A 17,438-nucleotide genomic window follows, 5' to 3' on the forward strand; every position below is an offset into this window, starting at 1 on the left:
TGCATAGGCCTACATGGACACACTTAGCTAGCGTCAACTCCACGCAGCTAAGGCGTCGCTCGCGACCCTTTCGCATAATGCGAAAGGTGATAATAAATGCAGATAACGCTAGGTGATAAGTGTGAGGTTATTTGCAAGGTGTCTGCCAGCCAGTTTATGTTAGCAAGCAAACTTTAAAAACTGCCCAAAAAAAATGCGTTAAACATTTTTAATGTGGTTAAACTTTCTTGATTTTACCACTTTAAACAACACCTTTAAAATAAATTGGATAAAAAACTTTATTAAGCCCGCCTCTATCTGGAATCTGATCCTAATGTTATGTTTTTCCAAACTAGGGGGTTTAAAATTCTTGTAATTATAATAATGAATAACCCCGTCAAATTATTCCTTTAGGCAAATGTCGTCCCTCATCTTATATACTCTAATATAATTTGGAATAAGGACCTACTGTATAAACATAAATCTATTTTCTTTGATGGTTAGTAACGGAATTATTTTTGTATCTCAACTTTTCAATCAAAATGGTTCAATTTGTAATTATTCTGAGTTCTTGGTAAAGCATGGAATTCCTGTTACTCCAAAAGAGTTTGCAATCTGGCTGATGCAGTGCCACAAGGAGTTATCATGCTTTATAAAGGATTTTCTTTTTCCATCTCTTTGTTGCTCAGTGGATCTGTGTAAGACATTTGTAGGTAAATCATGCCTTTCTTCATCTAAATAAAAAAACAACAAGAAAATTTTGTCTTGTTTCGGTAGGAGTCTGTTTCTATGCCATATGTAGCCTAGTTTCTTATTGGAATGGTTCTGTAAGTGACATTCCGTGGAAAAAAAGTTTGAACTTTACCTCATAAATACTAACAAAATGAGAGAAATTATACCTTTAAGTTAATTGTAGGTTTGATAAGTGCTCTCTCAAAAGACTTAAGAATGACATTACCCTTCTTTCTGTAAGAACACTGTGTTTAAGGACTTGGCACTTAATCTGGATTGAAAGATATAGGAAATGAGGGACTCTGGAGTACAGTTGTAATGTTATGACAATGACGATGGTTGTTAATGTTTTTGTGTTTTGTTGTAGTTTTCTTCAAGCATTTAATAATAATTTAAAAAATAATTTAAAAAATCAGCCTTTAGCCATGCTGTCTCTTCACCACTGCCATTTTTCTTTTCTTTTTTCTTTTTTACTGTCAATTCGCCATCGTGAACGTCTTTTTTATTTTATTTGTTGATGTTTCGATTAACATATTTTCTGTCATTTATCGACTAAATCTGGATGTCAACGGACGTATAGATTGTGGCCAGATTGGACATCTTTATTCAAGTGGTTTATTGACTTTTTCTGGATGTCAACTGACGTCCAGATTATAGCCAGTATGAACGTCTGTTCTCGACTAGTTCTGGATGTCAGTGGACGTTTAGATTGTGGCCAGATTGGACATCTTTATTCAAGTCGTTTATTGACTTTTTCTGGATGTCAACGGACGTCCAGATTATAGCCAGTATGAACGTCTGTTCTCGACTAATTCTGGATGTCAGTGGACGTTTAGATTGTGGCCAGATTGGACATCTTTATTCAAGTCATTTATTGACTTTTTCTGGATGTCAACGGACGTCCAGATTATAGCCAGTATGAACGTCTGTTCTCGACTAATTCTGGATGTCAACGGACGTTTAGATTGTGGCCAGATTGGACATCTTTATTCACGTCATTCATCAACTAATTCTGGATGTCAACGGACGTCCAGATTATAGCCAGTATGAACGTCTTTTCTCGACTAATTCTGGATGTCAGTGGACGTTTAGATTGTGGCCAGATTGGACATCTTTATTCACGTCATTCATCGACTAATTCTGGATGTCAACGGACGTCCAGATTATAGCCAGTATGAACGTCTGTTCTCGACTAATTCTGGATGTCAGTGGATGTTTAGATTGTGGCCAGATTGGACATCTTTATTCACGTCATTCATCAACTAATTCTGGATGTCAACGGACGTCCAGATTATAGCCAGTATGAACGTCTGTTCTCGACTAATTCTGGATGTCAGTGGACGTTTAGATTGTGGCCAGATTGGACATCTTTATTCACGTCATTCATCGTCTAATTCTGGATGTCAACGGACGTCCAGATTATAGCCAGTATGAACGTCTGTTCTCGACTAATTCTGGATGTCAGTGGACGTTTAGATTGTGGCCAGATTGGACATCTTTATTCAAGTCGTTTATTGACTTTTTCTGGATGTCAACGGACGTCCAGATTATAGCCAGTATGAACGTCTGTTCTCGACTAATTCTGGATGTCAACGGACGTTTAGATTGTGGCCAGATTGGACATCTTTATTCAAGTCGTTTATTGACTTTTTCTGGATGTCAACGGACGTCCAGATTATAGCCAGTATTAGCGTCTGTTCTCGACTAATTCTGGCTGTCAGTGGACGTTTAGATTATGGCCTGATGGGACATCATTTCTCAGTGTCATTAATCGACTAATTCTGGCAGTCAATGGACGTTCAGATCATGGCCTGGACGGACGGACGTGATATCAACCTGTTTTGTATGTCCACAGACGTCGCTTGCTCAGATTAAAGAGATTGGGGTCTACATAAGGTGAATATGCAGCTTTAAAGAGATAGTTCAGCCTGAAATTAAAATTATGTCATCATTTATTTACCCTCAAGTTGTTCCAAACCTGTATGAATGTCTTTCTTCTGCTGCACACAAAAGAAGAGTGAATAATGTCGGTAACCAGACAGTTGATGTTAGCCATTGACTTCCATGGTAATTATTTCCTACTATGGAAATCAACGGCCACCGTCAACTTTCTGGTTACCGACATAATTTAAAATATTTTATTTTGTGTTCAAAAGAAGAAATAAACTCATACAGGTTTGGAACAACTTGAGGGTGAGTAAATGATTACAGAATTTTCATTTCGGGCTGAACTATCTCTTTAAAGAAATTTTCATTGAAAAAACTAAGATATTTTTTATTCTACAAGATAAACGTGTTATTTGAATGCTGTAGTTTCACAGAAAATGAACTGAGATGTAGTTAATGGCTATAGCTCAGAGGTGTTTGTTCCTCTTCATGAAGAGTTTAGCTCCAGCACCTGGAAGTGTTCATTGATCTGATGACCTTGATTAACTGCCTCAGGTGTGTGTAATTAGGACTGGAGATAAAATCCGACACCCCTGCTAGTGTTTTCTTTTGATATTAAAGCATAGAAAGAAAGAAACAGAATTTTACGATACTATAATCGTAGTTAGAATATTTTGTTTTCAGTGACTTTAAAAAAAAGGTGAATCATATTGTGTTTAGTATATTAACATTATTGAATGTGACTGTATGTATGACAACTGAATTGATTCGTTCTTGAGTAACATCATGCTTTCTTTTTCAGATTCCAGAGAACTCAAAGGAAAAGAGGCAGAATCTGATGATGCAAGACAGATTTTTAAAAACCTGAACCGCTGGACCTGTAGTTATGATGGCAGCAGACTTCTGAAGCCAATTTTATTTTTAAAGGTTGAAATGCTTTTGTCCTATTTCTCCCCCTTTCTTAAAAAAAAAAAAGATATTTTAATATATTTGTTGTCATTGATTGATTGAATAAAATAAATTGACTCAACTGCTGGAAAGGTGTCATTTATATTTGAAAAGGTTTTCGACAAATTTTGAAATGGTCAGGAATTTGTTGACGCACCATTGAAGTGTGATTGAAATATTAATGTTGTTTCAACATTAATTGGTACATCAGATGGCAACATTGTTTGACATTCCTTTTCAGTCTTTCAACAAAATGTATTTGGAATCAACATCACATTGTAACATTGATCAAACCATATTACCAAAGATTATTTTTTGTTAATTTCAGTGTTAATTCAACAGCAGTGATTTAGATTCAAAATCATAGTGTAACGTTGATTCAACAATATTACCATTGGTTATTTTTGTTAATTTCAATATTGATTCAGCATCAGTGATATAGAATCAATCATAGTGTAATGTTGATTCAACAATATTACCATTGGTTATTTTTGTTAATTTCAATATTGATTCCGCATCAGTGATATAGAATCAATCATAGTGCAACGTTGATTCAGCAATATTACCATTGGTTATTTTTGTTAATTTCAGAGCTGATTCAACAGCAGTGATGTAGATTCAACATCATAGTGTAACGTTGATTCAACAATATTACCATTGAGTATTTTTGTTAATTTCAATATTGATTCCGCATCAGTGATATAGAATCAATCATAGTGCAACGTTGATTCAGCAATATTACCATTGGTTATTTTTGTTATTTTCAGAGCTGATTCAACAGCAGTGATGTAGATTCAACATCATAGTGTAACGTTGATTCAACAATATTACCATTGAGTATTTTTGTTAATTTCAATATTGATTCAACAGCAGTGATGTATAATCAATCATAGTGTAACGTTGATTCAATAGCATTACCATTGATTTTTTGTTTAACATAGTTTCAACATTAACTGAGGGTGCAAAAGTGATGTTGATAAAATATCACTTTGTAATGTTGAATCAATACTATACCGTTGATTTTGGGTTGAATTCCCAACATTATTTCAACATTAACTGAGGGTGCAAAAGTGATGTTGATAAAATATCACTTTGTAATGTTGAATCAATACTATTACCATTGATTTTTGGTTGAATTCCCAACATTATTTCAACATTAACTGAGGGTGCAAGAGTGATAGAAAAGCAACATTACTTTGTAACGTTAATTCAATGCAATTAGCGTTGACGCATCAACACTGAGTCAACATTGTTTCAATGATTACATGCTATCTGGGCATCATCTTTGGAGTTAAGAAATTCCATAAATACCTCTATGGGAGGAAGTTCACACTGATTACAGATCACAAACCGTTGTTAACTATCCTTGGACCAAAGTCAGCAGTTCCAACATTGGCAGCATTAAGGATGCAACGCTGGGCTCTCATCCTCATGGCATACAGCTATGATATTGAGTACAGGAGATCAGCTGATCATGCAAACGCTGATGCTCTGTCTCGCTTACCCACTGCCTCATTCGACAACACAGGAGAAGAGGGAGGTATTTTTTACTTCTCACACATGGAGGAACTACCAGTGGATGCGAAAGACATTGAGAGAGCTACTTTAAAAGATCCTACACTGAACAAAGTGTGGAGCTACACAATGAATGGATGGCCCAGTCATGTTCAGGAGGAAGCATTGCGGCCTTATTTCATACGCAGGCAGGAGTTGTCAGCGGAACAAGGTTGCATTCTTTGGGGCCAGCGAGTCATCATACCCCCAGGTTATCGACAGCGCTTACTGGAAGACCTTCATCATGTGCACCCAGGTATCTGCCGCATGAAAGCTCTCGCTCGCAGTTACATGTGGTGGCCTGGTTGTGATGGAGAAATTGAAGAGCTGGTGAAAGGTTGCTCTATCTGCCAAGCTGTTCAGAAAATGCCAGCAGTCGCACCTCTGCACCACTGGAGGTGGCCGGAAAGAGTGTGGCAGAGAATTCACATTGATTTTGCAGAGAAGGATAAACAGTATTTTTTGGTGGTGGTTGATAGCCATTCAAAGTGGTTAGAAGTTTTTCCCATGGCTTCCACCACATCTCAAAACACCATTGTAGTGCTGCGAAGCCTGCCCAGCAAACATTGGTCCGACGGCAACGTCGTGTCCCTGGCCAAAAATAGTTGCGGCCAGGACGTCATAAATCGGTAAAAAATGTAACACAGAACATTTCCTAAAAATGCATTCAGATACATTTGTACATGTCTACAGTTGCACGTAATGTATAATTGTTATTTTAACTTTTAGCTCGTGTAGTTATGTTTAGTGTATCGGGTGAGAGGACGTCACCTGGCGACGTCTTTTACACGTGCATTTATAGTCCATCATGACCCTCTATGAAATCCTTGTTAAATATGCAAAAGCTGCGCTTAATCCTCGCATGGTTAATACTGCAATAATTAATGTAATTGCCCATGAAGTTTTTAAGAGGTTGTGAAGAAGACGTCCACTGGCGTCCTTTACACGTCTAGTCAGGCTGTGTGTGAATAATAACGTCCACTGACGTCGTTTGCACGTCTATAGCAAGACAGAAAAAAATTATCAGGATTTATAATTCTTTATAAAATACACGATTTATATACAAATGAATATATATTTACTTTATCTTGTTTTTATAAATTATAATCACAAAATGCACAGTATAGTCAAGTGATTGCAAATGCAAAGCCACTGCATTTTAGTCATTATTTTAACCTGTTGTACCTGATGTATTCGTTGTTATTTTTTTATGGAATGTATATACATGTAAAACAGAAATATACCCGGTCACCATTTATGTCTGAGTTGGATGTAATTACCCAAACCCTCTGCCCAAACCATAAACTGTGCTGCCAAAATGTAGTAACAAAAGGTCTCGCGATATTACAAAATCATGCGATGGGATTATCTTGCGAGATGTTAACGCGTTCTCCCCATAGATTCTGGAACTTTGAACAAACACGAGGAGAGGACGGAGTTGTGTCGATATTATTATTAAAAATCTACTGTTGGGTAAGTACATTTTGTATTAGATTAACGTGCTTGAGTTTTACTTGTGTGACTTGAATGAACCGAAAGAAATTATGCCCACATTGTCAACTGAAATTTACTGAGTTTGGCTAAAATTAGCCAGTAGGCTAAAAGTAACTTTGAATGTATACAACAACGGTAACTGTTGATCCATGTAATTGTGTGTTCTCTAATTGACTGTGATCATGACGTGGGCGGAGTAACATGCACAGGTGTGCAATCATTAATAAAGTGGCCGCCGCTCTATTGTGAGTGTGTGCAGGCAAAACGCCAGATCATGTCTGAGTTGTAAGTTCTTCCTTCGTCATGTTACCGGTTACCTAGCTCTAACTGAGATGGCAGCGCCAACAGGTTATGGGCCCAGTAAAGAGTATGGGATCCGATGGAGTCGTTTATATTTCGACGGAGAGGAAAACAATTACGAACTGTGGGAAACGAAGTTCCTGGCACAGTTGCGTCTTCTGGGTTTGAAATCCACCATATTGGGTGAAGCCTCTGCCGTGGGCGATGAGGACGAGGAGGTGGAAGACAGTAAGAACGAAGAGGCATATGCAGTGCTGATCCAATTATTAGATGACAAGAGTTTGTCGCTTGTGATGAGAGAGGCTGCTGATGACGGCAAGAAGGCGTTACAGATTTTGAGAGATCACTACGCTGGAAAGGGGAAGCCACGTGTGATAAGTTTGTATACGGAGTTGACATCTCTTCAGAAAGGTGAAAATGAAACTGTTACGGACTATATTATTCGTGCGGAGACCGCAATCACAGCATTACGGAATGCGGGAGAGACTTTGAGCGATGATTTATTGACTGCCATGATTCTAAAGGGTTTACCCGATACTTTCAAACCATTCTCTATTTTTATTACGCAGAGTGATGAAAAACTAACATTTGCCGACTTTAAAGCTAAACTGAGAAGCTATGAAAGCACTGAGAAGTTTGGGCCTGCAAGTTCGGTAGTGGACAGCGTAATGAAAATTAAAGGAAGAGACAATTGGAGTATGAGACTCACCTGTTACAACTGTGGACAGAAAGGCCACAAAGCCGCGGAGTGCACGGTGGTTGCTGAGGATCGCGGGGAACGGAGACAATGGTGTAGTTTCTGTAAAAGCACCTCACACAGGGACGTGCACTGTCGTCGAAGAAAGCGGGATAAAGTGAAGCAAATGATGGATGAAGAGGAGGACCACACATTTATGTTTATGGTGGAGCAGGTGAATAAAGTCCCGATTGGTGGAGTGGAAATGAAAGGTCTCATGGTGGATTCTGGAGCTACTAAACACATTGTTACGGACATTGAGAAGTTCGTGGATTTCGACTCAAGTTTCAAGCCTCAGAGCCACATTCTGGAGTTGGCTGATGGAGAACGGGCCAGTGGTATCGCGTTGAAGAAAGGTACTGCAAAATTGCGTTTGAGAAATAACAAAGGCCGCATTGTGGACATGATGTTGACTGAGGCACTTTATGTGCCATCATTTTCTCAAGACATTTTTTCCGTCAAAGCGGCAATTGCACACGGAGCGACAGTAATCTTCAAAGAGGGACAGAACCGACTCATTCACAAAAATGGTACAACTTTTGATATTCATATGTGTGACAGATTGTTTTACTTGATTGTTTTACTTGAGTACTATAGACAATGAGATTGATGAGTGTAATGCGTGCTACGACATTCAGACATGGCATGAAATACTGGGTCACTGTAATTATGACGATGTCTTAAAGTTGGAGAGTGTTATAGATGGGATGAAAATTAGAGGTAAAATAGACAGATCCAATTTGAAATGTGAAGTGTGCCTACAAGGCAAATTTGCTCAGAACAGAAATAGAGATCTAGATGAGAAAGCAGAAGAGGTATTTGCACTTGTTCATGCAGATCTGGCTGGTCCTATAGAACCAGCAGGAAAAGATGGTTTTAGATTTGCCTTAGCATTCACTGATGACTATTCAGGAGCTGTGTTTACCTATTTTTTGAAGAGCAAGAGTGACACTGCCATAGCAACCGAGAAATTCATTGCTGATGTTGCACCGTATGGTAAAATTAAATGTGTAAGATCAGATAATGGAACCGAGTTTACATCTAATGTATTTCAGACATTGCTCAGCAAAAATGCTATAAGACATGAAACCTCAGCTCCTTACTCACCCCATCAAAATGGGACAGCTGAAAGAGCTTGGAGAACTTTGTTTGAAATGGCAAGATGCATGTTGATTGAGAGTAATTTACCAAAGGAGTTGTGGACATATGCGGTACAGACAGCAGCTATAATTAGAAATAGATGTTATAATAGCCGTCTGGGACAAACTCCATACTATCTGGTAACTGGAAAGAAGCCTGATCTATCCAAAATGAGAGTGTTTGGTTTAGAGTGTTATGCATATAAGTATGACAAGAAAAAGTTGGATGCAAGATGTGAGAAGGCCATATTCGTTGGTTATGACAAGAATAGCCCTGCTTATCTTGTTTTCTATCCAGACACAGGGAGAGTACTCAAAAGTAGACTGGTGAAGTTTGTCACAAAAAGTACGAATGAAAGAGATACTCAGACAGAGGAGCATGTGGAGGAGATCCTAGTACCAAAACTAGATAAGACCAAAATAATTCCACAAGAAATGAAAGTTAAGGATGAAGTCAGTACACAGGGTGAAAAAAGAGAATGATCTCAGTACTAGATATCCAAAAAGAGAAAGAAGACCCCCTCAGCACCTTGCAGACTATGATTATGAGGTTAAAGATGATGCAGATCAGCCATTGACTATAGATTATTGTTATCGTATTGCATGTGATGTACCTCAGACACTGAAGGAAGCCTTAGGCTCTTTAAAATCAGAGCAGTGGGTTGAGGCTATGAAGGATGAGATCAATTCTCTAAAAGAGAATAATACGTTCACATTAACAACACTACCAGAAGGTAAACGGGCAGTAGGAGGAAGATGGGTTTATGCTGTAAAGGAAAATCCTGATGGGGAATTGTATAAGGCCAGGTATGTGGCAAAGGGTTATAGTCAAGTGGCAGGTATTGACTATAATGAGACCTTTTCACCTACTGCCGATATGACTTCAGTACGTGTTTTAATGCAGCTTGCAGCACAGTATGAGTTAGAGTTACATCAGATGGATGTTAAAACTGCATATTTGCATGCTCCTATAGATTGTGAAATTTATATGAAGCAACCTGAAGGATTTGAAGTTAAGTCCAGAACAGGAGAAGAATTGGTATGTAAGCTCAATAAATCACTGTATGGTCTGAAACAATCTGGACGCAATTGGAACAAGATGTTGAATGATTTTTTAATTGAAAATGATTTTGTTCAGAACTCAGCAGATCATTGTGTTTACAGTAAGCAAATTGATGAAGACAGAATCATACTGATTATTTGGGTTGATGATCTTATTATTGCAGCAAGTAATGATCAAATACTCAGAGATGTAAAGGAAATGTTGGGAATTAAATTCAAAGTAAAAGATCTGGGAAAACTTCGACATTTCTTAGGCATTGACTTTACGCCAGAACATGGTAAAGTAACAATGAATCAGGAAAGATACATTTTAAAGATTTTGGAGAGATTTGATATGACTCACTGCAAACCAAGATCAACCCCGTGTGAAATCAAAGTCAAATTTGACAATGAAGGTGAACCTGTTGACTTAAAGAGGTATCGTGAAATGATTGGTAGTTTAATCTATATGATGACAAGTACTCGTCCAGATTTAAGCTTCATTGTTAGTAAATTGTCACAATATCTAAGGGAACCAAAAGAACAACATTGGGTGGCTGCTAAACATGTTTTGAGGTATTTAAAAGGTACAGCAGACTTGGAATTATGTTATAAGAAAAGTGATGTAAATCTGAAACTTGTGGCTTATAGCGATGCAGACTGGGCAGCAGACTTAAATGACAGACGTAGTATTACTGGTTGTTGTTTCAGTTTATCTAAGAATGGGCCTGTGGTCTCTTGGAAGTCTAAGAAACAACAAACTGTTGCCTTATCCACATGTGAAGCAGAATACATGGCGTTATCAGCTACTACACAAGAAAGCTTGTATCTGACCAATCTAATCAATGGAATGGACAATGTTCTTGAATATGCACCAGTGACTATTTTTGGGGACAACCAGGGTGCTATTGCACTTTCAAAGAATCCAGTGTGCCGTCAAAGATGTAAGCATATTGACATACGGTTTCACTTTGTTCGATCTGTACTGAATGATGGCCAGATAATTCTTTATTATTGTCCTACAGCTGATATGGTGGCAGACATTTTAACAAAATCTGTGTCTAAAGCTAAAATGGATAAATTTATGTGTTTTTTGTTTGGAATGTAAATGAATTGATGTACAGAGATGTATGTATGTATGTGTATGACGCATTGTGTTATATTCTGTCAATTTAGGAACAAATGGGGGTGTTGATCCATGTAATTGTGTGTTCTCTAATTGACTGTGATCATGACGTGGGCGGAGTAACATGCACAGGTGTGCAATCATTAATAAAGTGGCCGCCGCTCTATTGTGAGTGTGTGCAGGCAAAACGCCAGATCATGTCTGAGTTGTAAGTTCTTCCTTCGTCATGTTACCGGTTACCTAGCTCTAACTGAGATGGCAGCGCCAACAGTAACGTTATACCAAGTATATTGTTTAATGATACAGTCATTACTGTAACTTATTAATGTAGCCTTTTGAGAGTTTCTTTCAGAAAGTAAATTATCTGAAATGGAATGAAATGTTTAGCTGGATTTTAACATGTATGTTTTCAGTAACTGCTTTAAAAATAAAAGCAGAACATATTTTATACAATAAAATAAAATGTAGCTAATGCATGTTGATTACCTTTTTCTAATGTGTCATTCATGATTCATCCCAGCAAACATTGGTCCGACGGCAACGTCGTGTCCCTGGCCAATAATAGTTGCGGCCAGACGTCATAAATCGGTAAAAATATGTAACACAGAACATTTCCTAAAAATGCATTCAGATACATTTGTACATGTCTACAGTGGCATGTATAATTGTTATTTTAACTTTTAGCTACGTGTAGTTATGTTTAGTGTATCGGGTGAGAGGACGTCACCTGGCGACGTCTTTTACACGTGCATTTATAGTCCATCATGACCCTCTATGAAATCCTTGTTAAATATGCAAAAGCTGCGCTTAATCCTCGCATGGTTAATACTGCAATAATTAATGTAATTGCCCATGAAGTTTTTAAGAGGTTGTGAAGACGTCCACTGGCGTCCTTTACACGTCTAGTCAGGCTGTGAATACTAGGCCTACGTCCACTGACGTCTTTTGCACGTCTAGTAGCAAGACAGAAACAAATTATCAGGAATTATAATTCTTTATAAAATACACGATTTATATACAAATGAATATTTACTTTATCTTGTTTTTATAAATTATAATCACAAAATGCCCAGTATAGTCAAGTGATTGCAAAGCCACTGCATTTTAGTCATTATTTTAACCTGTTATATCTTTATGAAATACACAATTTATATACAAAAGAACATATATCTACTTTATCTTGTTTTTATATATTATAATCACAAAATGCCCAGTATAGTCAAGTGATTGCAAAGCCACTGCATTTTAGTCATTATTTTAACCTGTTGTACCTGATGTTTTCGTTGTTATTTTTTATGTAATGTATTTATATACAAAAACAGTAATATACCCGGTCACCATTTATGTCTGAATTGGATGTGCCCAAACCATAAACTGTGCTGCCAAGATGAACAAAAAATCTCGCAATACAACAAAATCCCGCGATAGGATAGATTATCTCGCGAGATGTTAACGCGTTCTCATAGATTCTAGAACTTTGAACAACCACGAGGAGAGGATGGAGTTGTGTCGATAGTATTATTAAAAATCTACTGTTTGGTAAGTACATTTTGTATTAGATTAATGTGCTTGAGGTTTACTTGTGTGACATGAATGAACAGAAAGAAATGATGCCCACATTGTCAACTGAAATTTACTGAGTTTGGCTAAAATTAGCCAGTAGGCTAATATTAACTTTGAACGTATACAACAACGGTATACCAAGTATATTGTTTAATGATACAGTCAAAGTTATTACTGTAACTTATTAATGTAGCCTTTTGAGAGTTTCTTTCAGAAAGTAAATTATCTGAAATGGAATGAAATGTTTAGCTGGATTTTAACATGTATGTTTCCAGTAACTGCTTTAAAAATAAAGCATAACATATTTTATACAATAAAATAAAATGTAATGCATGTTGATTACCTTTTTCTAATGTTTTATTCATGATTCATTCATCTTGTTCCATGTTTTTTTTTTTTTATTTAGCTGTAGACCATAAAAATATTTTGAAAATAAGTGCATATCATTTACCTCAAATTTATAATTTTATTTATTAATATATATATATATATATATATATATATATATATATATATATATATATATATATATATATTTCTCTTCCCTTAGATGCTGTGAAGAGGTGGAGCCCAAATGCTACAGACTCTGAAATTGATGCAGCAATGGCAGAACACCTGAAACACGCTCCAGGAACAGCTGGTGGATACAAAACCTGAGCCAAACAATGTGTTTAAAGTGATAGTTCACCCAAAAATGAAAATTGTCATCATTTACTCCACCTCATGTTTCAAACCTGTATACCTTTCTATGTTATGCTAAACACAAAGATGTTTGTAACCAAGATATCGCTTCCCATTAATCTTTCTCAAATAATGGTAGTCAATGGTTGCTCTATTTGCTTGGTTACAAACATTCTTCAAAATATCTTCTTTTGTGTTCAGCAGAAGAAATAAACTCATACAGGTTTGGAACATGAGGGTGAGTAAATGAAAGAATTTTCATTTTTGGGTGAACTATCCCTTTATATAATAATTCAGTATTTTGTAATTGGTATTTTAGTTTGGTTAACAAATGTTAAACATTGAAAAAATATTAAGAGACATTTTGGCTGTTCAAGATCAATAAAATTTGCTAAATCAGAACATGCTTTTTTTTCTTATGTCCACAAATAATGTGTTCTTGTTTGTGATGTACACGTGATTGAAACGTTTTATTGACGGTCAGGTCCGTCTGACTGGACCAATTTTGGAACTTTTTAAAACCTTTGTCAAGATGTGTAAACCTCAAGACTTGATTGCCTTTCACGATGTTACACAATATGTGTGTGATTATTTTAAATGCAGGCTTATATACACTTAAATTATGCAGCAACACATTTAAACACACAAATGATGACGCATTTAGACGTCCAGGGACGCGCTGAAGAGACGTGTAATTCACGGCCAGAAAAGACGTGTAATTCACGGCCAGAAAAGACGTGTAATTCACGGCCAGAAGAGACGTGGAATTCACGGCCAGAAAAGACGTCGGTTCAACTTCCATTTTGGAACTATTTTTCAACCATAACGGGACGTGTCGGACGGACGTCTTTTCAACGGTCATTACACGTCCAAATGTTTGCTGGGATTCATCTTGTTCCATGTTTTTTTTTAATTTAGCTGTAGACCATAAAAATATTTTGAAAATAAGTGCATATCATTTACCTCAAATTTTAATTTAATAATAATTTTATTTATTTAAATATATATATATATATATATATATTATCTTCCCTTAGATGCTGTGAAGAGGTGGAGCCCAAATGCTACAGACTCTGAAATTGATGCAGCAATGGCAGAACACCTGAAACACGCTCCAGGAACAGCTGGTGGATACAAAAACTGAGCCAAACAATGTGTTTAAAGGGATAGTTTGCCCAAAAATGAAAATTGTCATCATTTACTCAACCTCATGTTTCAAACCTGGGGCTCGTTCTTCGTACGTTGCTTAAAACATCCGAGATCAAATGAGACATCTAAGATGATATCATCGTGCTAATCATGATCCGGCTAATTGGGTTCTTCGAACACACCTGTTGTTTATGATTAGTATCGCTGGATTGAGTTATCTGAGATAATTGCGCGTTCATGCGCTGGTTTAAAAGGGGATATGTATCGATAGTAGAAACATTGATCAGCAACGCTGCTATTGGCTGCTCACCGTGGCCAAAGAGCGCGCTCAGTTTTACTCTGCAGCAGAGCAAGAGCTATTGCTAGAAGGTTATGCTGATTTTTAAAACTTAATTACGTTAAGTTTTCACCTAAAATGTGCAAAGCCAGGAGAGAGGGCTGGCAAAAATTAGCAAATTAAGTTTGTAGTGACCATTTAGATGTCTTTATCACTTATTACAGTATATATATATATTTTTTTTTTGAATAATTTCTAAATAATTAATAACTTTGTTCATTGTAATCTCAGTTACCACCCACTACTAGAACATGGGAACAAGTAAAAGTGAAGTACTAGAATATTCTACATAATGGTAATTTGTAGCCTACTATAGGCTACTAGTCTCTTTTAAAAAGGCACTGTTAATAAATGTTTGCTTGTTTATAAAAGCAACCAAGAAAAAGGCTGAGAAAAAAAAGAAAAGAAAAACAAACAGGTGGTGTCGTGCAACCCCACATTATACCCCGGCAGAAGAGCTGGCCCTTGGGTTGAATGTGAACCGACCCGTCCGGGGTTCAGCTCTTCCTCAGACACACAGCAGGGACCAGTAGCAGCAACTCCTTCATTACTGGTAAATGAACTTTAAATGATCTTACACTGTAAAATATTTTTTTGCTGCACTATAGGCCTATAATCCCAATGGCTGGTCCAGTCATATCAACTGTTAAACCTTGAGTAGGCCTAGTGATGAATTGCTTACTTGTGAAAGTGTGCATGTGTGAAACTACATGTAGCCTAGTTAATGAAAAAAAAATATGTTGCCATGAAATTGAAATGAAATTGAATGAAATTGTGTTTTCCTCTTTTGTGCAGTTTTAAACACCAACACATTTATCTGTTCCTGGCTGATCCATGTGCAGTAAGTGGACTTTTCCAAACTTTACATCAAAAGGGAAGAAAGTACAACACTTTGTAATGCCCATTTCCCCACCAATGCACAGGACAGTGAAGAAACTCTCTCAGATGACTGTCTTTTGGAGAAAGTATCTTTAAATAACTTTACTTAATTTACAATTGAGTACCTATTATTTCTGAATGCAATATGTGTTGCAGGAGTCCACATCTACAGAAAGGCCTACAGAAGAGTCTGCACAAAGCAGTTATACAGAGGTGGGCAGTGTATACTTTTCCTTTTATTTTTTGTTGCATAAGGCTTGTGTTGACAGGTTTAACAAGCCCCCCTGCCCCTAGAAAATAGAGTATTTTTTTTGGGGGGGGGGGGGGGGGGACTTGACAACTTAAAGAAAAGAAAAAAAAACTGGCACTACAGAGTGAGAGATAGAGTTGCTTCAAAGGAACTTCAGAGTAAGTGCTAATATATTATTTCTCACACAGTACTTTTGCTGACCTTGCATAGTATCTCTTATTGCAGGCAAAATATGACTTGATCACTGGCTTTTCTTTACAAAGAACAATTTAAATAAAAAATCAAAGAACTAAGCATATTTGTCTTGTCTTTTATTAAACATTTAATGAAATGTTTTATATTTTTGCTGATGGTGGAAATGTTGTGTAATATGGCACATGTAATGTCACAGGCCCTGTCAAGTGCAACCCTCAGGCTTTTCAGACACTGAAATCTTCCCTTTATTGGCCAAAGTTCATTTCATTGTGTGACCTTGTCCTGGCTAGAGCTGCATTGTAACTGTAATACAGTGAGCTTGAGATTGATACCATGTTCAAGTAATGTGCATAAATGTGAATCTCTGTGCTTCCACATTTGTGATACGGAACAGTCACACACCATCTAGAGATTTTAGTCTGTCAACTGCCTTTTTTTTTAATTTGATATAATATTACTAATCTTGAATTTTAAGAATTGTAATAGTAACTTGGCTGCACATTTACATTGTGATCCCCCTTTCTGTTCACAAAATCCCCTTCATAGAGGCCTTGATGGGAACATTTGTGCAGTCTATTGACCAATCACATTAGTGAAGCCTGAGGGACATATCTGTGTCATATTAATCGGCATGTTCATGATTGCATGATCTTCATTAGAAATTATAATACCTGCGTTGGCTAATTTTTTTTATTTTTTTTTAAACCTGCTATAGCCTACAACCTTGGGTCTAAACTGGCTTGGAAATGCCACAAAAAAAAAACACCCTAAAAACTGCTTGAGCGCCAGGGTAAACTTTGTGAATGACACGACAGACAGCACTTATCAAGTTCTCCGCATCTCCAATAGTTTAAAGGAAAAGAGCCACTCGCAAATAATATCAGGACAATGCACACAATTTGTGCTGTTATTAAAGGCCGACGAGTCAAACATTTAATGTGCGTTTCCAAAAAATAATTGATGTAAATGACTCACTGTAAATCCTCACGAGTCATGAGAAAAATTATATCTCTCAAAAAGTACACTATCGCGCTGCGTTAAAAGACTTCTCGTATCACCTCCGCTTATAAAGCCGCGATCTAATCCTGTTTACATGAAATAAGCCTGCTCACGAGCAGGTTCAAGCTAGCGCACCTGTTGCTATGACAGCAAGTCTAGGATCAGCTTCGAAGAACCAAACGATCCAAGATCATGCCAAATCGTCAACAATCAAATCCAGCTAACTGAGTTAGCGACGTACGAAGAACGAGCCCCTGTATACTTCATTGAATTTTCATTTTTGGGTGAACTATCCCTTTATAGAATAATTCAGTATTTTGTAATTGGTATTTTAGTTTGGTTAACAAATGTTAAACATTGAAAAAATAAGATACATTTTGGCTGTTCAAGATCAATAAAATGTGCTAAATCAGAACATGCTTCTTTTTTTCTTATGTCCACAAATAATG

The sequence above is a fragment of the Rhinichthys klamathensis genome, unplaced genomic scaffold, assembly GCF_029890125.1.
Source record: "Rhinichthys klamathensis goyatoka isolate OS25496 unplaced genomic scaffold, OSU_Roscu_1.1 h1tg000362l_1, whole genome shotgun sequence".
In the NCBI taxonomy this organism is placed as follows: domain Eukaryota; kingdom Metazoa; phylum Chordata; class Actinopteri; order Cypriniformes; family Leuciscidae; genus Rhinichthys; species Rhinichthys klamathensis.